Raw genomic sequence first — 20,416 nt, forward strand, 5'->3', positions numbered from 1 at the left:
TCTCTTTAACTAGTATAGATGTTTAACCTTATCAATTGTAAGCTCATTCTGACCACATCTTTCCTACAGTACAAACAAACTAGAAAATACCCTCCATCCATTAGGGTTAAGCTAACCAGGAGCTAAGTGTAATCTACCGAGCATCTGAACAAAGTATGGCTGCAAGAGAAGCCTCATCCCTTATTTAAAACTCTCTAAAAATATAGTGACATACTCTCTTGGAGGCCGACTAGGAGTATCCTTTTTCCCATGAATCCTAAGGTCTATCTTATGAGGAATCTTGTAAGTATTCCAGAGCTATCTAAGGTCATCTATTGTGGTCGTATAAGTCATGAGGTCAATTTCCTCCTTTTTTTTGTGATACTTCACCAGACTCATCATCTGGGTACTCGCTTAAAGTATCCTTTGAGCTAGAAGATTCATTGTCGTTACTTTTGCTAAATGAGGTAGAAACCTCAAGAGACATCCTCCTAGCACTACTCGTAACGCTAGAATGGCCCACCAGTTGTAAGGAGATCCTGGGGTCGAAAATGGGCTCGTGAGCAAACCAGATAGGAAATCTAGTTCGTCATCATCAATCTCAATTACTTTTTCCTTACCTTTTGACATTTTCGAAGCGATATCCAAGAAGATACAACTAAATCCCTCTTAACCCTAGAAAAAATGACAAATATCTAAGACGAGAGTGAAGAAGACAATTTTGAAGCAGCGGCACACCAAAATCAAAATGGAGGAAATGACTTGATATTCGATGGAGGAAATAGCAGGGTCACCGAAGGGCGAAAGAAAAGCCGAAAAAGGAACTGTCTTGTGAAGATTAGGGTTCCCAAAGAGAGACGGAGATGCCTAATTTACTACCATTTAACGGCACGCATTCTGAGGGTTTCTTAACTGTCAACTTAAAATTTAAATGAATGAGTGAATTCCTGCCACATCACCTGTATTTAATTACGAGCGACTCTTCAGATAAATGGTTGTTAGCAACGTAAAGGATCAAGTGGACAAAGTGAGCAGTTCCTCTTTTCAACACCAAAAAGCAAAAGTGCGTCCCAGGCAAGATAAGATTACCAAGTTTCAAGTGTTGATCCATTGCATTATCAACACTAGAAACTAAAGGGCCGGTGTTTGAGGCAAATAACAACGTGACCAACTGCACTCGAGCGGGGGTTTCCTTCTGGTGGGCAAGGAGATATAGAGTGTCCATGAGAAGGAGTTTTCTATTCAACACTGAGGAAATCTTCTACTGGGGCTATGACTTGAGTAGGAGTCTTTTGTTTGATACCGAGTTTTCCGCTAGACACCAAGGATATCTCTTAATGGGGCCAAGGCCGGAAGACCCAGTCTATGGCAATTGTTAGAACGTGTGCCACTCTCCGGGAATCTAAGCACGAGGCCCATTCAGCCACGATCTTAATGCTCGAGCATCCACGACCAGGAACTAAGGTAGAGTGACAAACGTGGGTCATGGTGACCGAATTCTCAAGAGGGCTATAAAAAGGGCCTCCGAAGAAGGTAAAGAGGTTAGACATTTTAAACTAAAAATTGACCTAAAAAGATTAAGGAATACTTTTTTATTGGGAGATTAGGGGACGTTTTTTGGGATTTTTCTAGTGTTTGAGATTTTATTACAAAGCCACAAGATTAGTGGTAAGGGTTTTCCACAGTAAGCCCGTATTGCTGACTTGAGCGTTGAAGGGTTTACGCCGAGAAAACCCCTAGACTTCTCTGACCAGTTTCGTGTGTGCAGGAATTCACGAAGGAAAAGCGATGAGCCTCATAGTTCTGCTCGTATAATAGGAGCAACGTGAAGTTATCCCCCACCACTACAAATTCAAGTGTTGAAAGGAGATCTTGGTTGCGAACGAGTAGACGCAAAATCCCGTATCAATAGCATTTGCTTTTTAATAGACTGACAAGGACCATTGATCTTAAAGTTAAGCTTGACCTTTTATTCTTTTTCTTAAATCTCATCAAGTATATGTACAATTTTCTCATGTTTTATTGTCAGTTTATTCGTAAGAGGAGAATGATTTAAAACCCCTGCTGTTTAAATAAATTGATTATTTCCCCTTCCACTTTTACAATTCATCTAAACTTCGGTAATTAAATAACTGTCAACTTTCCGGCTTTTTGCTTTTGATTTGCTCTTTTAACTGTTTTACCTCTAATATAGTAGATATCACTATTGATTAATAAAATGCTTTAAGAGTAAAATAGTAAAAGACACTAAAAAATATTAAGAGTGAACAATTTTTTCAACAGCTGGAGAGTTTTGGTGGATTCTAAAACATATAAAAAATGAAATATTTTGAACAATATTTATAGTGGGGGAGTTTTGAATAATTTTCTCGAATTTTTTAATTAACCAGCATTTGAACTCTTTGCATAATTAGATTCTTTGAGCAACTTAGAGCTGTTGGATATTGGCTTCAGCGCAATTGACCAATTATTGATTCCCACATGTACTAATGATTATTAAAAAGAAAAAAGAAGAAACAGGAAGATTACGTTGTGATGATAGCATTAAAGAGAAATTATCTACCGTCCACCCGTTTTTTCAACTTTTCAAAATACACAATTTTTTTTTTTTTTTATGGAATCCACCTAAAGTTTATATTTCTTTTATTTTTCCACTTCTGTTTGGAGACCGTTAAGAAAACTAACAGAATATTGTTTGAATACTTTTTTTACCCTCAAATGTAAAAGATAAATTATCCACCGATCATCTTTTTTTCGTATTTTTTAAAAATACACAATCTTAATTTTTTTTTTTACAGAACTCCACTTGAAGTTATATTGTTTTGTGTCGTTGTAAAATGACAATTTTATCCTTATGATGTCAGCAAAGTTCTAATGGTGTTATAACGAGAGTGGATCAATGAAAAAAATGTTAACTTCAGGTGGAGCGCTGCAAAAAAAAAAATTGTGTATTTTTTAAAAACATAAAAAAAACAGGTGGTCGGTGGATAATTTCCCTTTATTCTTTTCTTTAGGAAGATTTGCAAAGAAACAAATAAAATTTCTTTAAAATAAACGGATGAATTCAAATTAGAAATTAAATTTATGAGTCTCCTAATATAAAGGTACGTTTGGCCACATTTTGGAAAATTGTTTTCAAAAACATTTTTTATTAAAAAATTAATTTTGTGCTTTTATAATTCTAAACAGATCCCAAACGTTTAAGGAAGTTGAATGTCCTTTATATAGAAGGAACTGGAACTACTGATGGAAACAACTTGTTACAGTCTATCGGATCATTCATATTCCTAAAGATACTGAACCTTGGGTATAATAGGTTTACAGGAACAAAGATTAATAGAGGTAAATTACAGATATGATAAATTATTAAAAATTAAATATATCCACAATTAATTTCCCAGTAACTTTTACTTGTATAACTGAAGTTGTTGCTCTTTTCTAATAGAGTTGCACAATCTTACCAATTTGGAAAACTTGACGTTGGACAATTCATTTTTCCATGTAAGCCTTCTACAAAGCATTGCAGTTTCCACTTCGCTAAAACATTTGTCGATTAGGAATTGCCAAGGTAAATTATTTGGGGCTGCATGATTCTCAATTTCGTTGGATTAGTTTATAGTTCTTAAGGTGTTTGAGTCACTTTCATGTTCAATGTTTTATAGGTTTTCGGGCCATGGATGGTTCAATGTTTTATAGGTTTTCGGGCCATGGATGGAACTGCGCTAGACAAGAACTTCCTTCAAGTCATTAAATCTATGACTTCTCTCAAGCTTTTATCATTGTCTAATAGTAGACTAAATGGCACTATTCTCGATCAAGGTAAAATCTCTGTCTCCATTTTAAAGAATATTAATTTACATTAACAAAAACATACTGCTGATTAGTTTAGCAGTTCACGTAAGCAAAAATAATTTATTTCATTATTGATTAAAATGATTATAAAATTTATGCTCTCTGTGTAGTAATTACTAAAGAATAAAATTTCATTTCAGGTCTTTGTGAGTTTGTGCATCTGCAAGAGTTACATGTCGACCATAATAATCTATATGGTGTCCCGCCTTGGTGCCTCGGAAATATGACATCCCTTCAAGTGTTAAATATCTCTTCTAATCAACTTACTGGAAATATCTCTTCACCTCCTCTTAAGCATCTAAAGTCCATCCAAGAGCTCAAACTTTCAAACAATTACTTCCAAATTCCAATTTCGCTTGGACCACTTTACAATCATTCAAACCTTAAGATATTCGATAGTGAAAATAACCAAATATATGCGCAAACAGAGTCACATTCTTTGACCCCGAAATTTCAATTGAATTCTATCATACTGTCTCACGGTAGCGGTGTTACATTTCCTAAATTCCTTTACCATCAACATGACCTGAAGCATGTTAATCTCTCTCACATTAACTTGAGGGGAGAATTTCCAAATTGGTTGTCGGAAAACAACACGAAATTACAAACACTTGTTCAAGTCAATAATTATCTTTCAGGAATTTTTCAGATGCCAAAACATGCTCGCAGACACTTAACGTATTTAGATGTCTCTGACAATTTTTTCCAAGTGCACATACCAGGTGAAATCGGAGTATATCTGCCCAGTTTAAATTCTTTAAACTTTTCCTTTTAATTCTTATAACAGCAGTATTCCTTCTTCAGTTGGTAATATGAAGTCCCTGAGCGTATTGGACTTGTCAAAAAATCGATTGATTGGTAAAATCCCTGAGCGCTTGGCCATGGGTTGTTTCTCATTACGGTACCTTGTGTTATCCAATAACAAAATGAAGGGTCATATATTCTCTAAAAAAATTAACCTTACAAATCTGTGGAGGTTACAGTTGGATGGAAATCACTTTATCGGAGAGATCCCAGAAAGCTTGTCTAACTGCAATTTATTTGGAGGATTATACCTTAGTGATAATCATCTATCTGGTAAGATTCCAAGATGGTTGGGTAATCTATCAGTTTCAGAAGATGTTATAATGCCGAACAATCATCTTGAAGGTCCAATTCCAATGGAGTTTTGCCAACTTAATTTTCTTCAAATATTGGACATTTCAAAAAAGAATATATTTGGGAGTTTACCATCTTGTTTTAACCCTTTCTCTATCAAACAAGTTTAACTTGTCCAAAAACATGTTGCAAGGACAGCTAACATATGGTACATTTTATAATAGCTCATCCTTGGTGCCATTAGATCTCAGCTATAATTACTTCAATGATAGCATTCCAAGTTGGATTGATAGGCTTTCTCAATTGAGCAACCTTATCTTGGCTAATAATCATCTTGAAAGTGAAGTACCAATTAAATTGTGTCGGTTGAAACAATTGCGGCTGAGATCTTTCTCATAACAATCTTTCTGGTCAAATTCCTTCTTGCTTAGATAACACTTCCTTTCATAAAGATTATCGTAATGCTTCAGCTCCAATTTTTAGCCCTTCACTTGCATTTCAAATTGCTTCTATTTACACGGGGAATTCAATGGGAAAGGAGGAAACGATAACGTTCACAACCAAGGAAAGATCTTACTCTTATTAGGGAAAGCCTCTCAACAGCATGTCAGGGCTAGATCTTTCTTGCAATAAACTGACGGGTGAGATTCCTCTTCGAATTGGGAACTTGACTAGGATTCACACATTGAATGTGTCGCATAACAAATTGACCGGTTTAATCCTATCAACATTTTCAAACTTGAAGCAAACTGAAAGCTTGGATCTTTCCTACAACAAATTGACAGGGAAAATCCCTCCTCAGCTTGTAGAGCTTAATGCATTGGCGGTTTTCAGTGTGGCACACAATAAATTATCGGGCAAGACCCCAGATTGGGTTGCACAATTTGCAACCTTTAATGGGAGTAGCTATGACGGGAATCCTTTTCTTTGTGGATTGCCATTGCCCACATCTGCAATGAAAATGGATCACCAAAAGCTTCAAGTTGCAATGGAGAAGATGATAGTTTGATTGATATGAATAATTTCTATATCATTTTTGCAGTATCTTACGTAATTGTGATATTAGGGATTGATGGAGTTCTATACGTGAATCCTTATTCGGGACGCAGATGGTTTTATTTTGTTGAATCGTGGATGACCACGTGCTACCATTTTGCTTTGAACAATGTTATTGCTAGAAGATTATATGGTGGATATATGTAGTTTCATTTTTTCTTTTATAAGATATAGCAGGTAAATAAGAATATTTGTTGCAAATTAAATAACTTAAAGTTGTACAACTTGTAGCAGAATAACTTTAATTGATTCTCAAGATGCCAAATAAAATAAAATTAGTGTGTGGATTATTGAACAGTAATGTTAGGCTTAAAATATTGGGATGAGTAATAATAACATAGTTATAAATTCATGTACAGACTATTTTTAACAAGTTGATATGGTAAAATTTGATTGGTTTGAATAAAACAAAAAAATAATAAAATTAAATCATATGAATCTTATTGTTTTCTTATCCAACTAATCATGTTATGCCTTATCAATTTGTACTAAAAAAAATTAATTATATAATTATTGAGCTAGGATACAAAATTTGAATCCCAAATTCCTTGTTAGATGGAAAAAGGTGTTTGATGAATTGGCTTATTGAGCAGTCCCTCTTACTCTTCATCATCATCAGCCCTCATGGTGTGAATCAAAGGCAAATGATGAGTTATCAAATTAAGTATGGTAGACGTGGCTGGTGAATGATCAAGAATGCTCTATAGCAACCGTTGGATCATTTTTATATTGTTCATTAGATCATTTTTACGTCACACATCCTAGCTAGCAACACTCATCGTCATCATCAGGTCTCATGGTGTGAATCAAAGGCAACTGATGTAGGTGCATGGACTTCCACGATCAAATCCTGTTCCGCCACATCCCAAAATTATAAAATCATTTACATTTAAAAAATTACTGGTAAAAATGAGTTATTTCGCTCAAGGCACTTAATATAACTAAGTGTATAAGTCGGCACAAATAATATAATATAGAGTATCGTCCCACTAAGATTGTATATACTATTAATTATTGAAATTAAAATAAATCAGTGCAACTAAAAATTAAATAAAGGTGCAAGTAGCTATGAAAATTACCAAGAAATTAAGACAATAGGACATCTAACTTCACCATAACTCACTATTACAAAAATAATATTTATTGACATTAGATAATATTAGTAATTATTTTCAATAACACTTGTTAATTATGTCAATAATCTAACAATTAGAACACAGTGACACTTATTTGACGTGTCACGATTATGATGTCAGTGATTATTATTAGTATATCATCACTAATACTATGACATTATAGTGTTAATGGTTCTTGATATTATATTAGTCTTTATGATTACTGGTCAGTATTTGATTTCTTATTTAAAAAAATAAAAATACAAAATGGCATGTTGCCAAATTTGTTCGTATTCGAGATTATAATGCACTAATAGATAATTAAAAATTTAATCTAAATTTAAATTATAAAAATCATTTCATTACTTATCCAAGTGCATCAATACATACTATACAACCTAAATACCTCAATAAAACTTCCTCATCCTACTCTTAAAACTAAATATCCTAAATACATAAGAAAAAATCAAATCTGCCACTAATGGATTAAATAAGTACTGCTAAACAAAGACAAAGTGCATCAATACCAAAATGGATTAATAAGTAAGCAGTATCACCATTCTACTTCCAAAGCATATAAAAGATTTACTATAAGAAAGCTCTCTACATAAATGAATATGATAAATCAAATGAGAATTCTCCAATCACTTATCAAATGGTAAATATATCGTGGTTGCTGTAAAAAGAAAATTAACGTTTAGATGTCCTAGATTACAAGCAATATATTTAACTTAAATCTATAAACTCTAAATTCTTATAGCAATTGTTAGACTATGCACATGTATTTTTCCTCCATAAAATACTTTAAAAACAAGTGACAGTTATTCAGAAAATATTTAACAGTTATGAAAAATAAAAAGTCATCAATCACTTACATTTCAAATCCATAAGACAACTTCAAATTTTCTCCATCAAGACATGGGAAGACCTATCATAATCTAACAAGAGTTCAAGAGTTCATATGCTGACAAGAATATTTTATTATAATATATTTTAATACAACATCCCCAACTTTACTTTTTGGGGGGGGGGGGGGATTTAAAACAGACCCTCAATGCTTTTTCATTTTAATAACCCCACCTAATTAACTGAATCATTACACATTAATTAAATATAAACGGGTATTCAATTAAAAAAGATAGAAAGAATCATAATATTATTTAGAGGCCAAAACTTACTTAAAACTTCCCACAACAAAGAACTGACAAAAAATTAAAAAAAAAAAAGGTTTGCAAATGTTGTACCGGATAGGCCCAAAATAAAAGAAAATTTTTATTAAAACAAAAACAAATCCTAAGAAAACGATTTTTTTTTTCTATTACTCTGTCTGACCAAGGCCAAAAAGTAAGAATTCTAAAACCCACAAAATAAAGTTAAAAAAATAATTTAGGCAACAATTAATTAAAAAAATAATTTAAGTATAGAACCATATGATAGGTAAAAAAAATAAAAATAAAATCATTTCTTTTCTAATCAAATTTAAGGTAAATGCTACATTTATCACAATATTGTTTTAACAATGCTGATATTCACATAAAGGAAAGCACAAAATTTTGCTATAAAATGTCTCTATTGGTGCAAAGAGCACATCACATACGCAACAAACGCGCTCAAAGTTCACGCGTCTGGCTCTTTCCTTTCTCCCTCATTACACAACTTTTCCTTTCTCCCTCATCGCAACTCTTTCTCTCTCGTCTCTAAGCTGCCAGCCGCTGCCATAAGCTCCACCGCAGCAGCCGCTTTCTCCCGTCTCTACACAATTGCCTCATTCCCAACTGTACAACAAGAACTCTCTTTGCTCTCATACCCTCACATACACAATTGTCTCATCCAATGAATCGATCTGTTAACATCAGTTGGGTTTTGAAGGTGGGTTATGAAGAAGTCATTTAAGGCGATCAAGCTTCACTCCAACTTCCAAAAGCTTGAATCTAGCAATAATGTCATCACTCAGCCTTTGTTGTTGTTGTTCTCAGCTTTTGTTCTTGACTTTGCCATCTATCTCTTCCATTAACTTTGCATCCTCTTGAGCTTAGATCTTTATGTATATTGGTTAAATTGTTCTAGTTTATTTATCAAATTTATTGCCCACTATTGCCATAAAAAAAATTTAGAGTTTGTAACTTTGACTAAAATTCTCATGCTTGTCAGTTAAAGTGAAGCATTTTTTTGTAATTATTTAGTGTTTAAAGCGACTATGTTGTTTAATTATTTATTTTTCTTCCTCTTCCCTTGTTTTGTTTTAATTTGCTTCTTTGTGTTGCAATCCTTAGTAGGATACTTCGAAGATTAATTACAAATTCAGCAAAGTTAAATCTAAGTGGGCAGAAAAGATTAAGCAAAAGCACACAACTTATTATTAAACAAATTAATTTCATTCAGAGCATTAGGTAATACAATCCAAAAAAAAGGAAAAAAAAGCACTACTGCATTTATCATTCTTGTAAAAAAAAAATACAAAGTTGTTTTGTGAAATCACTTCTAAAGAGTTGAATCACAGATGTGAGAGAAAGAGTCGTCAAATCACTTCAAAACACTAGTGCGATTATGTTGTGAGAAAAAGGTTACTGCGGTGGAGCTTATTGTAGCGGCTGGCATCTTGTAAATGAGAGAGAAAGAGTTGTGATGAGGGAGAAAGGAAAGAGCCAGCCACGTGAAGGCGACTATTGGGTGCGTTTGTTTTGTGCGTGAGGTGTCCCACACCTCAGAAGAGACATTTCATACTTTGCACAAAACTCACCATTTTGTGCAAAGCTTTTGTGCACAACTTTGTGAGAACATCATTTTCCTTCCTTTAATGTTTTGGAAGAATTTCACTATGTCATTTTTTAAAGTACCAATCTGCAGCCTATAAGCAAATGCAAAATAATGAAATATTGATTGGTTCAAGCTCATAGTTAACAGTAACTAGATAGAAAAGAAATAAAGGCAAAAAAAATCTAAATAAAATAAAAATGCAACAAATGCATAAACACAAACATTATTATCTTACCTTCATTTTCTTAAAACTCTCATTTTCAGTTCTTTGTTTCTCAAAGGAGAGACATAAGGTTGCCAATTTCTATCAGTTGCAAGAATCAATATTTAGGCATCTCAGATAAACAATAACCCTAAATAGAAGGAGGGAAATATTTTTCAAATTTCTCCTTTCCTTCAATAGCAAGCTCTCCTCTTCTTTCATTTCAGCTAATGTCTACAAGTAACTGAAACTTTAACTAAGAATGAAATACAAATCTAGCCTGCTGTTGTATCACTATCTAAACAAGAATGATGACAAACATTGGAAATATATCTAAATAGCTAATTAATTTGCTGTCACGATAATGCTTTAATTCTACTGCCAGTAGCCTAGCTAGCAAGTTTTTATAATGGCATAGCATGATGCTAATAGAAAACCCCAAATATTTAAAAACTCAACAAACAAATCAAGCACCTACCACGAAATACAGAGTTTACGATACAAAAACAACCAAACAGAGATCTACCTACATATAGACATTAAGGAGAGGACAAAGAAAAACTAATACCAGCACCTTAACTTTCAATCAAAAATATTTTCTCTTAATTTGTTATCTCCAATTTAAAAATCAAGTGATTAAGCCTAAAATAGTTGAAGAAACCACCAAAATCATTAACAATAAGCAACAATTTAGGAGTCCCTAAAAGAATATCTAAGATAATGTGAAAAGAAGCATGCATGAGCGTGTTTAGACGGACGGAAAAAAAAAAAAAAGAGCTTGTTTCGATCGATGGGCTGCTCGTGATTTGAAGAACTGCGGTCGAAAGATTATTGGGACAATGGCGGCGATAGCTATTTGATTGAGATAGTCGTCGAAGCACGGCTGCTTGGCTCGTTGTAGTCGTTGTAGAATACGGGTGGTGAGAGATTTTTTTTTTTCCTTTGACGATAAGAAAATCCAAAGAAGTCTCTTAAACCTCCAACAAAAGCCCATAATCGGATCCTCAAAATATAACACAATAACAATAAAAATATCTTAGTGACATTACCAAAACAAAACATCCTAAATCCATGATTAAACAGAAACTATAAAAACAACTTCTTATCAAAATTAGTCAACCCTCGGCATAATATCCTCTGGGGTGAACTTGGTACCCCGTACCCTTCTCCTTGTCAGCGGCGGCATGTCCCTTGGCCTTGTGGTGGAGCAATGACTTCATGTCCTTGGAGCATGGGTTGATACCCACATTCACTTTGTGGATCCATTAACCTTCCCGCGAGTGATGCGCTCGATGTGAATGTGTTACGTGGCTGTTGAAGAGTCCTATTCGTCAGGGTTGTTATGGTCAAAATAAATCTTTAATTATTATTTACTTGTAGAAGTGGTCCACTAAGTCAGCATTTATTGCTATTATTCAGCTGTGTCTTCGTTACTTTCTGTTAAAGTCTTTGTATAAATTCAATCCAAAGATGAATAAAAGAAGTAGATTAATTTTATTTAAAGTTCAATTAGTATTGGAGGCCTTGGTCTTCCTCGAAATAGACCAAGTTCAGTTGTTCATTTTCAGCTGATTTCTACAATAGAGAAACAAAAGAAAACAATCCTGGAAGGCTTCGACTCCTTACACATACCAATTACAAGGTCAGTTACATTGGCATGTAACAAAGTGGTATCAGAGCAAGGCACGGAGGAGTCACGAATGAAAAGCTTAGAAAATGAAGTAAGCTCCCTTGCAACTGGTCAAGAACAGATACTCAAAGAAATGCAAGAGATGTTCTCAGCAATGAATGCGCGGTTTGATCAGATATTTAGTAGCCGAGCTCGTGGGCAAGGTGAATGTTCTTATGGTTCAGTACGTAATAGTGGTGGAAAAAGAAACACTAGCGGAGGATGCAGCCAAGAATCTCTCTTCAATAGTTATCTCCCTAGAACAGTCAAGTTGGACTTCCCTCGCTTCAACGGAACAGAAGATCCTGCAAGTTGGGTTTGCAGGGCTGAGCAATTTTTTGAGCTCCATCAAACACTAGATGATGAGAAGGTGATCTTAGCTTCATTTAATATAGAAGGTGATGCACAATTGTGGTTCCAGCTAATGAAAGAAGAAACTCCTTTTATTACATGGGAGGCATTTAAGCGAGGATTACATAGCAGGTATGGTCCGACTCAATTTCAAGATTTCTTTGCAGATCTAATAAAATTACAACAGATAGGTTCGGTAAGAGATTACCAAACCAATTTAAAAGGTTGTTGATAAGGGCAGGAAGATTGTCTCCAGTGCAACAAGTGGGCTGTTTCGTAAGTGGTTTGAAAGACAATATCAGGACTCATGTACAAGCATGTTGTCCTTTTACACACTCTGTTGCAATCGGATTGGAAAGATTATTTGAGTACCGCAACCTAAATAACAGGCGAGCAAGCAACAATGAAATTAGGTGGCCCACATTCAACACAGTCACTGTGCCTAACCAAAACTATAGCCCAATGACAGTGAAAAGGTTGAAACCAGCTGAACTGAAGGAAAGAAGAGATAAAGGGCTCTGTTTCAATTGCGATGAAAAATTTAGCCCTGGTTACAGGTGTAAAAAGTTATTTTTTATTGAAGGGCATTGGCTGGATGAGGAAAATGATGTTGCTGTAGATGAGTCAGGGGAGGTAACTGTCATTGGAGCATTGCCAGAAGTCTCTCTTCACGCTATTTATGGATCTAGGGCCCCTCAAACCATGAAGGTCAAAGGGAAGGTAGGAGATCATGAATGTATTTTTCTCGTCGACTCGGGAAGCACACATAATTTTTTAAGCAATAAAGTTGCAGATAGGATGGGGATTGATTCTAATGAAGAAGAACAATTTGAAGTGGTTATTGCAAATGGAGAAAGAATTTCCAGTGCTGGGCTTTGTAAAAGTGTACGTATGATTATTCAAGGAATCCCAATCCTTGTAGATCTTTATATGCTTCCTTTATAGGGGTGTGACATTGTCCTAGGAGATCAATGGTTGAGGACATTGGCGCCTATAATTTGGGACTTTTCCAAATTATTCATGCAGTTTAAAATTGATGGAAAGGAAGTAAAGCTCAAAGGTTTGGCACCTCTGGTAGACAAAATTGTAGATGAGCAAGAGATTCAGAAGGCATTAAATAAGGAAAGACAAAGCAATAGTAAAAATATATTCTCTTTCGTTAGTAGCCCCACAAGGTAATTTTGATTCTAATTATTCTGTCTTATTCTAACTTGGAAATTGAGCATGTGTTGCAAAATTTTAAAGATATTTTTCAAGAACCCCGTGAGCTACCACCACCTAGATCCCATGACCACATGATTCCATTACAAAATGGAAATGGTCCCGTGTGTGTAAGGCCATATAGATACCCTCACTTCTAGAAGAATGAAATTGAGAGGCTAGTGGCTGACATGCTAAAGTCATGGTTGATTCGTCCCAGCCAAAGTCCATATTCATCTCCAGTGTTGCTAGTAAAAAAGCATGATGGGTCTTGACGTCTCTGCATTGATTACAGAGCCCTAAACCAAATCACAATCAAGGATAAATTTTCGATACCGGTCATTGATGAATTACTTGATGAACTTCATGGAGCCAAATATTTTACAAAATTGGATTTATGGTATACCATCAAATCCGGATGCACCCCACTGATATCTCCAAAACAGCATTTCGAACTCATCAAGGGCATTATGAATTTTTGGTAATGCCATTCGGCCTCACCAACGCCCCATCCACATTTCAATCGCTTATGAATGATGTCTTCAAAGAATGTCTGCGTAAGTTCATCCTAATATTCTTTGATGATATTTTAATTTATAGTAAGACGTGGATAGATCATCTAGAACACTTACATAGTGCATTCTCAATCTTGAGGGCTAACAAATTATTTGTGAAGAAAGAAAAATGCTCATTTGGCCAGGAAGAAGTGAAGTACTTGGGGCATATAATTTCCATCAATGGTGTTGGTGTAGATCCAGAGAAGGTTGCTGCAATTTTAAATTGGCCTAAACCTGCCACTATTAAGGCTCTACGTGGGTTTTTAGGCCTAACAGGGTACTACCAAAAGTTTATTCAGAACTATGGCAAAATTGCTCGGCTGTTAACTGATCTGCTTAAAAAGGGAATTTTTAAATGGAACCTGAAGGCTGAAGAATCCTTTGAGTAGCTCAATATGGTGATGACACAGGCTCCGGTGTTAGCCTTACCAAATTTTAATGAGCTTTTTATTGTAGAGTGTGATGCTGCAGGATCTGGAATTGGTGAAGTTCTCATGCAAAATCAACGACCAATAGCTTTTTTCAGTCATGCATTATGAGGTAAAAATTTGTTCCTTTCCACTTATGAAAAAGAGATGTTGGCTTTGGTGCTTGCAGTGCAAAAATGGAGGCCTTATTTGCTTGGGAGAAAATTTATTGTGAGAACAAATCAAAGGAGTTTGAAGCACCTATGGGAACAAAAAATTACTACAACTGCCCAAGAAAAATGGCTTGCTAAATTTATGGGCTATGATTTTACCATAGAGTATAAGAAGGGAAAAGATAATGCCATTACAAATGCGTTATCTAGGTAGGAGGAAGATGGTGAAATTAATGCAATTTCAGCCCCACTTCTCCATTGGCTGGAGTCCATCCGAGAAGAAGTACGAAGTAATTCAACTTTGCAGCAGTTGGTAAAATTGTGTTAATAAGGAGAAATTGTAGGGCCTTGGAAATATCAAGATGGAGTTCTTTATTTTAAGAATCGAATTTATTTATTAGCAGACTCATCTCTAGTGACTGCAATTTTAAGTGAAGTACATTCAAGCACACATGAAGGGTACCACAAGACCTTGCAGAGGGTGAGATCAGTATTTTATTGGGTTAGAATGAGGAAAAAAATAAAAGAATTCATCCGGCAGTGTGATACTTGTCAAAGAAAAAAGGCAGAAAGTGTAGCTCTCGCTGGACTTCTCCATCCATTGCCAATACCTTCACAGGTATAGTCGGACATCTTTATGGATTTCATTGATGCCCTACCTAATTCTAAAGGAAAGACAACCATCTTTGTAGTTATTGATAGATTGTCCAAATATAGCCATTTTATTCCAATATCTCATCCATACACAGCTGCAGGCATTGCTCAAGTATTCTTTAAACAAGTTTTTAAATTATATGGCATGCCAAAAAGTATTGTGTGTGATAGAGACTCAACATTCACGAGCTTGTTTTGGAGGGAGTTATTCAGGTTACAAGGAACTAGATTTAATTTCAGCTCTACTTATCACCCGTAAACTGACGGCCAAACGGAGCTAGTGAACAAAGTAATTCAGATGTATTTGAGGTGCTTCACCAGCCACAGACCAAAAGAATGGGTAAAATGGATTCCATGGGCAGAGTTTTGCTACAACACCAGCATTCATTCATCAACTAAGAAGACACCATATGAGGTGGTCTATGGCAAACCACCACCTATTGTTGACTTATGTTCCAGGAATTACGCAAGTGGAAGCTATTGATCATATGCTAAAGAGCCGAGATGAAGTAATTAAAGAATTAAGGGAGCAACTATCTTGTGCCCAAAATCGTATGAAGAAAAAATATGATGCCAAACATACAGATAAAAGCTTTGAGGTTGGAGATTTTGTGTATCTACGGTTGCAGCCTTATCGCCAACTATCCATTTCTTTGAAAAGAAAGTTATAGCCAAGGTTCTATGGAAAATTTGAAATCATGCAGAAGGTGGGAGCTGTGGCATATAAGTTGAAGTTAACAGAAGGCTCTAAAATACATCCTATCTTTCACGTGTCCTCATTGAAAAAACGAATTGGCTCTCATACGTTGGCTGATTACAGTCTTCCAATAATTCCAGAAGCTGATCGAGGACTCAATTTTGCCAATGCCTCGAGCGATTCTTGATAGGCGTACAAGGAAAAAGAAAGATGAAGTTATGGTTCATTGGCAAGGATTATCACCTACTTAAGCTACTTGGGAGAGTGCTGATCAATTGCGGATAAGGTTTCTAGATTTCCATCCTTGAGGTCAAGGATGCTTTCCAAGAAGGGAGGAATATTACGTGGCTGTTGAAGAGTCCTATTCGCAGGGTTGTTATGGTCAAAATAACTTTTTAGTTATTATTTACTTGTAGAAGTGGTCCACTAAGTCAGTATTTATTGCTATTATTCAGCTGTGTCTTCGTTATTTTTTGTTAAAGTCTTTGTACAAATTCAATCCAAAGATGAATAAAAGGAGTAGATTAATTTTCTTCAAAGTTCAACTAATATTGGAGGCCTTGGTCTTCCTCGAAATAGACCAAGTTCAGTTGTTCATTTTTAGCTGATTTCTACAATAGAGAAACAAAAGAAAACAATCCTGAAAGGCTTCGACTCCTTACACAGAGCAACTACAAGGTCAGTTACATTGGCACGTAACAGAATGACGTGAAAAATGACAGACAGGCACCACCTTTCTAGAAGGCGGTGCCCGCCATTATTGAAGAAGAATGTGGCGGTTGTTGCATTATTTGAATCAAGAAAAAATTAGAGGAGGTGCTGCAAAGTTTGAAGGAAAATGGAGGCAGACGGCTTTGACAAGAAAGAAGAAGAAAGAAATCGGTGGAAGAAAAAATAATAAAATAATAATAATATATTATTTTAATTAGAAAAAGAGAGGAAATTAAGCCTATAAATAGAAGGCTTCATTTCCCCACTCGTCATCCCATTTTCTTTACTTCTGTTTCTCTTCTTTACAGAGAAATTAAGTAATTGAGAGTGTTATATCTTTAAGTTCTTGTTTTAGTGATTTGAGAGATTATGTGTATTAATGTTCTAGGTAGTAAGACAAAATATTACAATACTTGTAATTCTCATTTCACTAGTAAAAATATTTTCCTTCTGTCTTCGCCCGTGGACGTAGAATAAAAACCGAACCACGTAATTTTCTGATGTCCTCTTTGTGCTTGATTTTTATTTTCTTCCAATTTCATTTAAACTATGGCCCTACTTCACCCATAAAATTCCTAACAAATGACCCACTTCCGGTGATGCACTTGAAAGAATTTTCCCTCCTGCCCCTTGTAGGTCCCACCTACAACCTAGACCTCATCATCCTTGCGGACCGACATTGACCTTATGTTGTACTTTTTTCCGGAGGTCTGCGAACAACAGTGCGCTCATCAGGATGTGGCGCACACTAGAAGGAGCCGTTAAGTTTGCCTTCCGATTATTACGGCGACAAGATGACACCCTGGGGTTGCACGTCATGGTAGGTGTGGAGGATTGGGGCTAGGGTTTTACAACAGTGGCATCAAGAGGAAAATTGGGAGGTGTGAGTGATTTAAGGTCCATTTGGGATTGTTTTTGGTAGATTTAAAAGTTATTTTGAAAATCTAAAAATTAATTTAAGTGTTTAGTAAAAATAAAATCAAATCACTTTTGTCAAAATCAATCTCTCTCACAGTTGATAGTATAAATTTAATTATCAATTATTTTAAGATAAAAATAAAAAATAATAACAATATACTATAAATTTTATTTTCAGTAAAAATTATTATAATACAAAATTAAAAATATTATATGTACATGTTTTTATATGTATAAGTAAATTTTATCCTACATTATATACATTTTAGTCATTTATTTTCTCTCAATAGTTTAACAGTAAAATTTACCAAACGTCTATAACTGCTTTCAAAATTCACTGTACTTTTAAAAATAAAACTTACCAAACACTTAATTAATTCTCCTCACAACTTATTATTTCTACAGTATAACTAACAGTAATTATTTTAAAAGGTTAGCATTCTGAAACTGACCTTTAATTATTAAGGAGCGGCTAAGGTTTCAACTTTTAGGGAGTTTAGGAGAGTGATGGTGGGCTTCAATTATAATTTTGATAAATTTAAGGTTATGTTGATTTAGGGTAAGGATGGAAATTTGTCGGGTCGGGCTCAGCCCAATCACAAAAATAGAAAGCCTGATTCCAAAAAAACCTGATCATTTAAATTTTGGGTCGAGTTAGGCCTGACCTAATTCGATTCAAGATCGGATCGGGCTTTTGTCCAAACTCGAATTTCATAATTTTTTAAGTTTTTTTAATATTTAAGTAATTTAAATTTTAAAAAATAGACATAACCTTCCTTTTATATTAAAATTTAACACAAACATAAAAATTACTTAAGGTATCAACCGTATAATTATATAAATAATAAACTAAACATAATTTAAAATCATGTCTTATCAAATTATATAAATAAAGTTATATTTTTATTATTAATTTTGAATTTCGGGTGGGGTCGTGTCAGAACAACTAGGGCTCGAACTTGACCCAAATTTTAATCGGGCCTTCATATTTAGGGTCGAGCCCGACCCGAAATCCTTAAATTTAGGCCAAAACCAAAAAAATTCTGGTTGGGTCAATCATGCCAAAATTTAGGTCGGGTCTTTTTGCAATGCATAGTTTCTAAGTATTTATTTTTATTTTTTCATAAAAAAAAATGAAAAATTGAGTTGTAATGTAATTCTTTTTGAACTCAAAAGCCTAAAGCTTAGAGGTTATGAGTTCGATTTCTAACTAAAACAAAAAAATTCTTTTTTATTTTTAACTAATACCTTAGTATCATGATTGATGGTTTAATTTACTAACACTATAGTATCAATAATCTATGATACTTTTATATTAATTACGGAAAATGACCCAAATGTATGTAATTACTGATATTTATTAACAAAGTATCATAAGGCAAATGTCGCTGAAGACCATTTTTCTTATAGTGACCAATCTAATTTAATCCTCCATCTGTGCTACTAAAAATTATTACTCATGTTGAAAGTTAATTTTCCTAACCTATTCGATATCATCTCTCGAGTAATATAAAAAATACCCTCAAATATTAATCTCTTATATCTAAGGACAACAAAATTTGGATTAGGTTTCGAAAGTAAGTGCATTTGAATCCATATCCGGATTTATATTTTGAAATCCGCATCTGCAAAAACATATGCAAATATGGATGCGGGTAATAACCATGTAAATTACGGGAAAAGTTTTCAAATATTCGAATCTGCATAATGAATTCAAATATAATTTAAAATTCAATAAATTTACCTAACAAAACCAAATAAAATCCAATCATAATTCAGCAATCAATCATTCAACACCTAGAATAATATACAGCAACATCATAAATCTACAAATAAAAATATCACAACATAAATCAAACATAAAAAGTAACATAAATCTAAGTCTAATATCACCACAAATCCACATGGGTTTGATTTTTTTTTCATTTGACTTACATATTTTTAATTTACTAAATAATTTAATTAAAAAATCATGGGAATTTGGATATCTGCAGAATCCCGAATCTTCAATTTTAGCAACCGGACCAGTATTTTTTAATGTGCAAATTCAGATTTTTTTTTAAATTTATATCTTCTAGTGGATCTGGACTGGATCCGAATTTTTTTTTCATCTCTAACTACATCTCTGTATGAATTTAAATATGATAAGGTTCATTAAGTTTTATGGAAATTCTTAGATAAAACTGTACAAAACATGTCGACGCATCTCTGTCTTTTGTTCAATTCATGTCATTCATTACATAGAGTAAAAACACATAAAATTCCTCTTACTCTCATTACATATCCTCAAATCATTCAAATATTCGCTAAATATTTAAAACATTAAACACAATAATAAACACTCAATTGTGGAATAGTAAAACTAAAAATAACACAAATTTATGGAACTAAATCTTTGTAGTTAGGCTACATCATAGCCCTAGCAAGCAAAATTAGTTCATGGAATATAAAGAGAATTTATAGACATTTTATGGAACTTTCAAGCAAAACAATTAGAAAAGGGAAATATAAACTCAAGAAAATACTATTAGTGTCTTTTTCCTCCAAATTGCTCATGTTACGCTTGGTTTTGTTCGAGTTGTTGCTGCTTCTCTTTTCATTCCTTCTAATGCTTCAAGTAATGGGCTCATAAATAGCAATAGTGCTAGCCGCCTTTTTTAATTCCTAAGCTTGTAAGGATTTGAAATAATTAATTAAAAAGCATGCTTCCCTTCTAAAGTTGTGCACATTCTTACCACTAAAGCCACCGTCAATATTACTACATTAACCAAGGCTTTAGTCCAAACTCTTTTGCTTCCCATTTGATCTTCAATACATTCCATTAATCTTTTATTATTCTTTCTTTAAGCTTTGTTTACTTGAATATTTCCAAAATATACCTACAATAAAAAAAGGAAAATGATATTCTCACAAATTTGTGCACAAAGCGTTGTACAAAACGGTGAGTTTTGTGCAAAGTATGAAATGTCTCTTCTGAGGCGTGGGACACCTCACACACGCAACAAACGCACCCAACAGTC

The 20,416-nt window shown here is 34.2% G+C and overlaps 2 pseudogenes; one reads left to right on the forward strand and one right to left on the reverse strand.

Annotated features, from left to right (window-relative positions):
* The first annotated feature begins 1,202 nt into the window (after positions 1-1,202).
* Positions 1,203-5,515, forward strand: LOC127900724 (receptor-like protein 13; annotated as a pseudogene).
* A 5,655-nt stretch (positions 5,516-11,170) lies between these two features.
* Positions 11,171-17,364, reverse strand: LOC127901290 (60S ribosomal protein L26-2-like; annotated as a pseudogene).
* Positions 17,365-20,416: the final 3,052 nt, after the last annotated feature.

This window comes from Citrus sinensis, chromosome 3, assembly GCF_022201045.2.
Source record: "Citrus sinensis cultivar Valencia sweet orange chromosome 3, DVS_A1.0, whole genome shotgun sequence".
Classification (NCBI taxonomy): domain Eukaryota; kingdom Viridiplantae; phylum Streptophyta; class Magnoliopsida; order Sapindales; family Rutaceae; genus Citrus; species Citrus sinensis.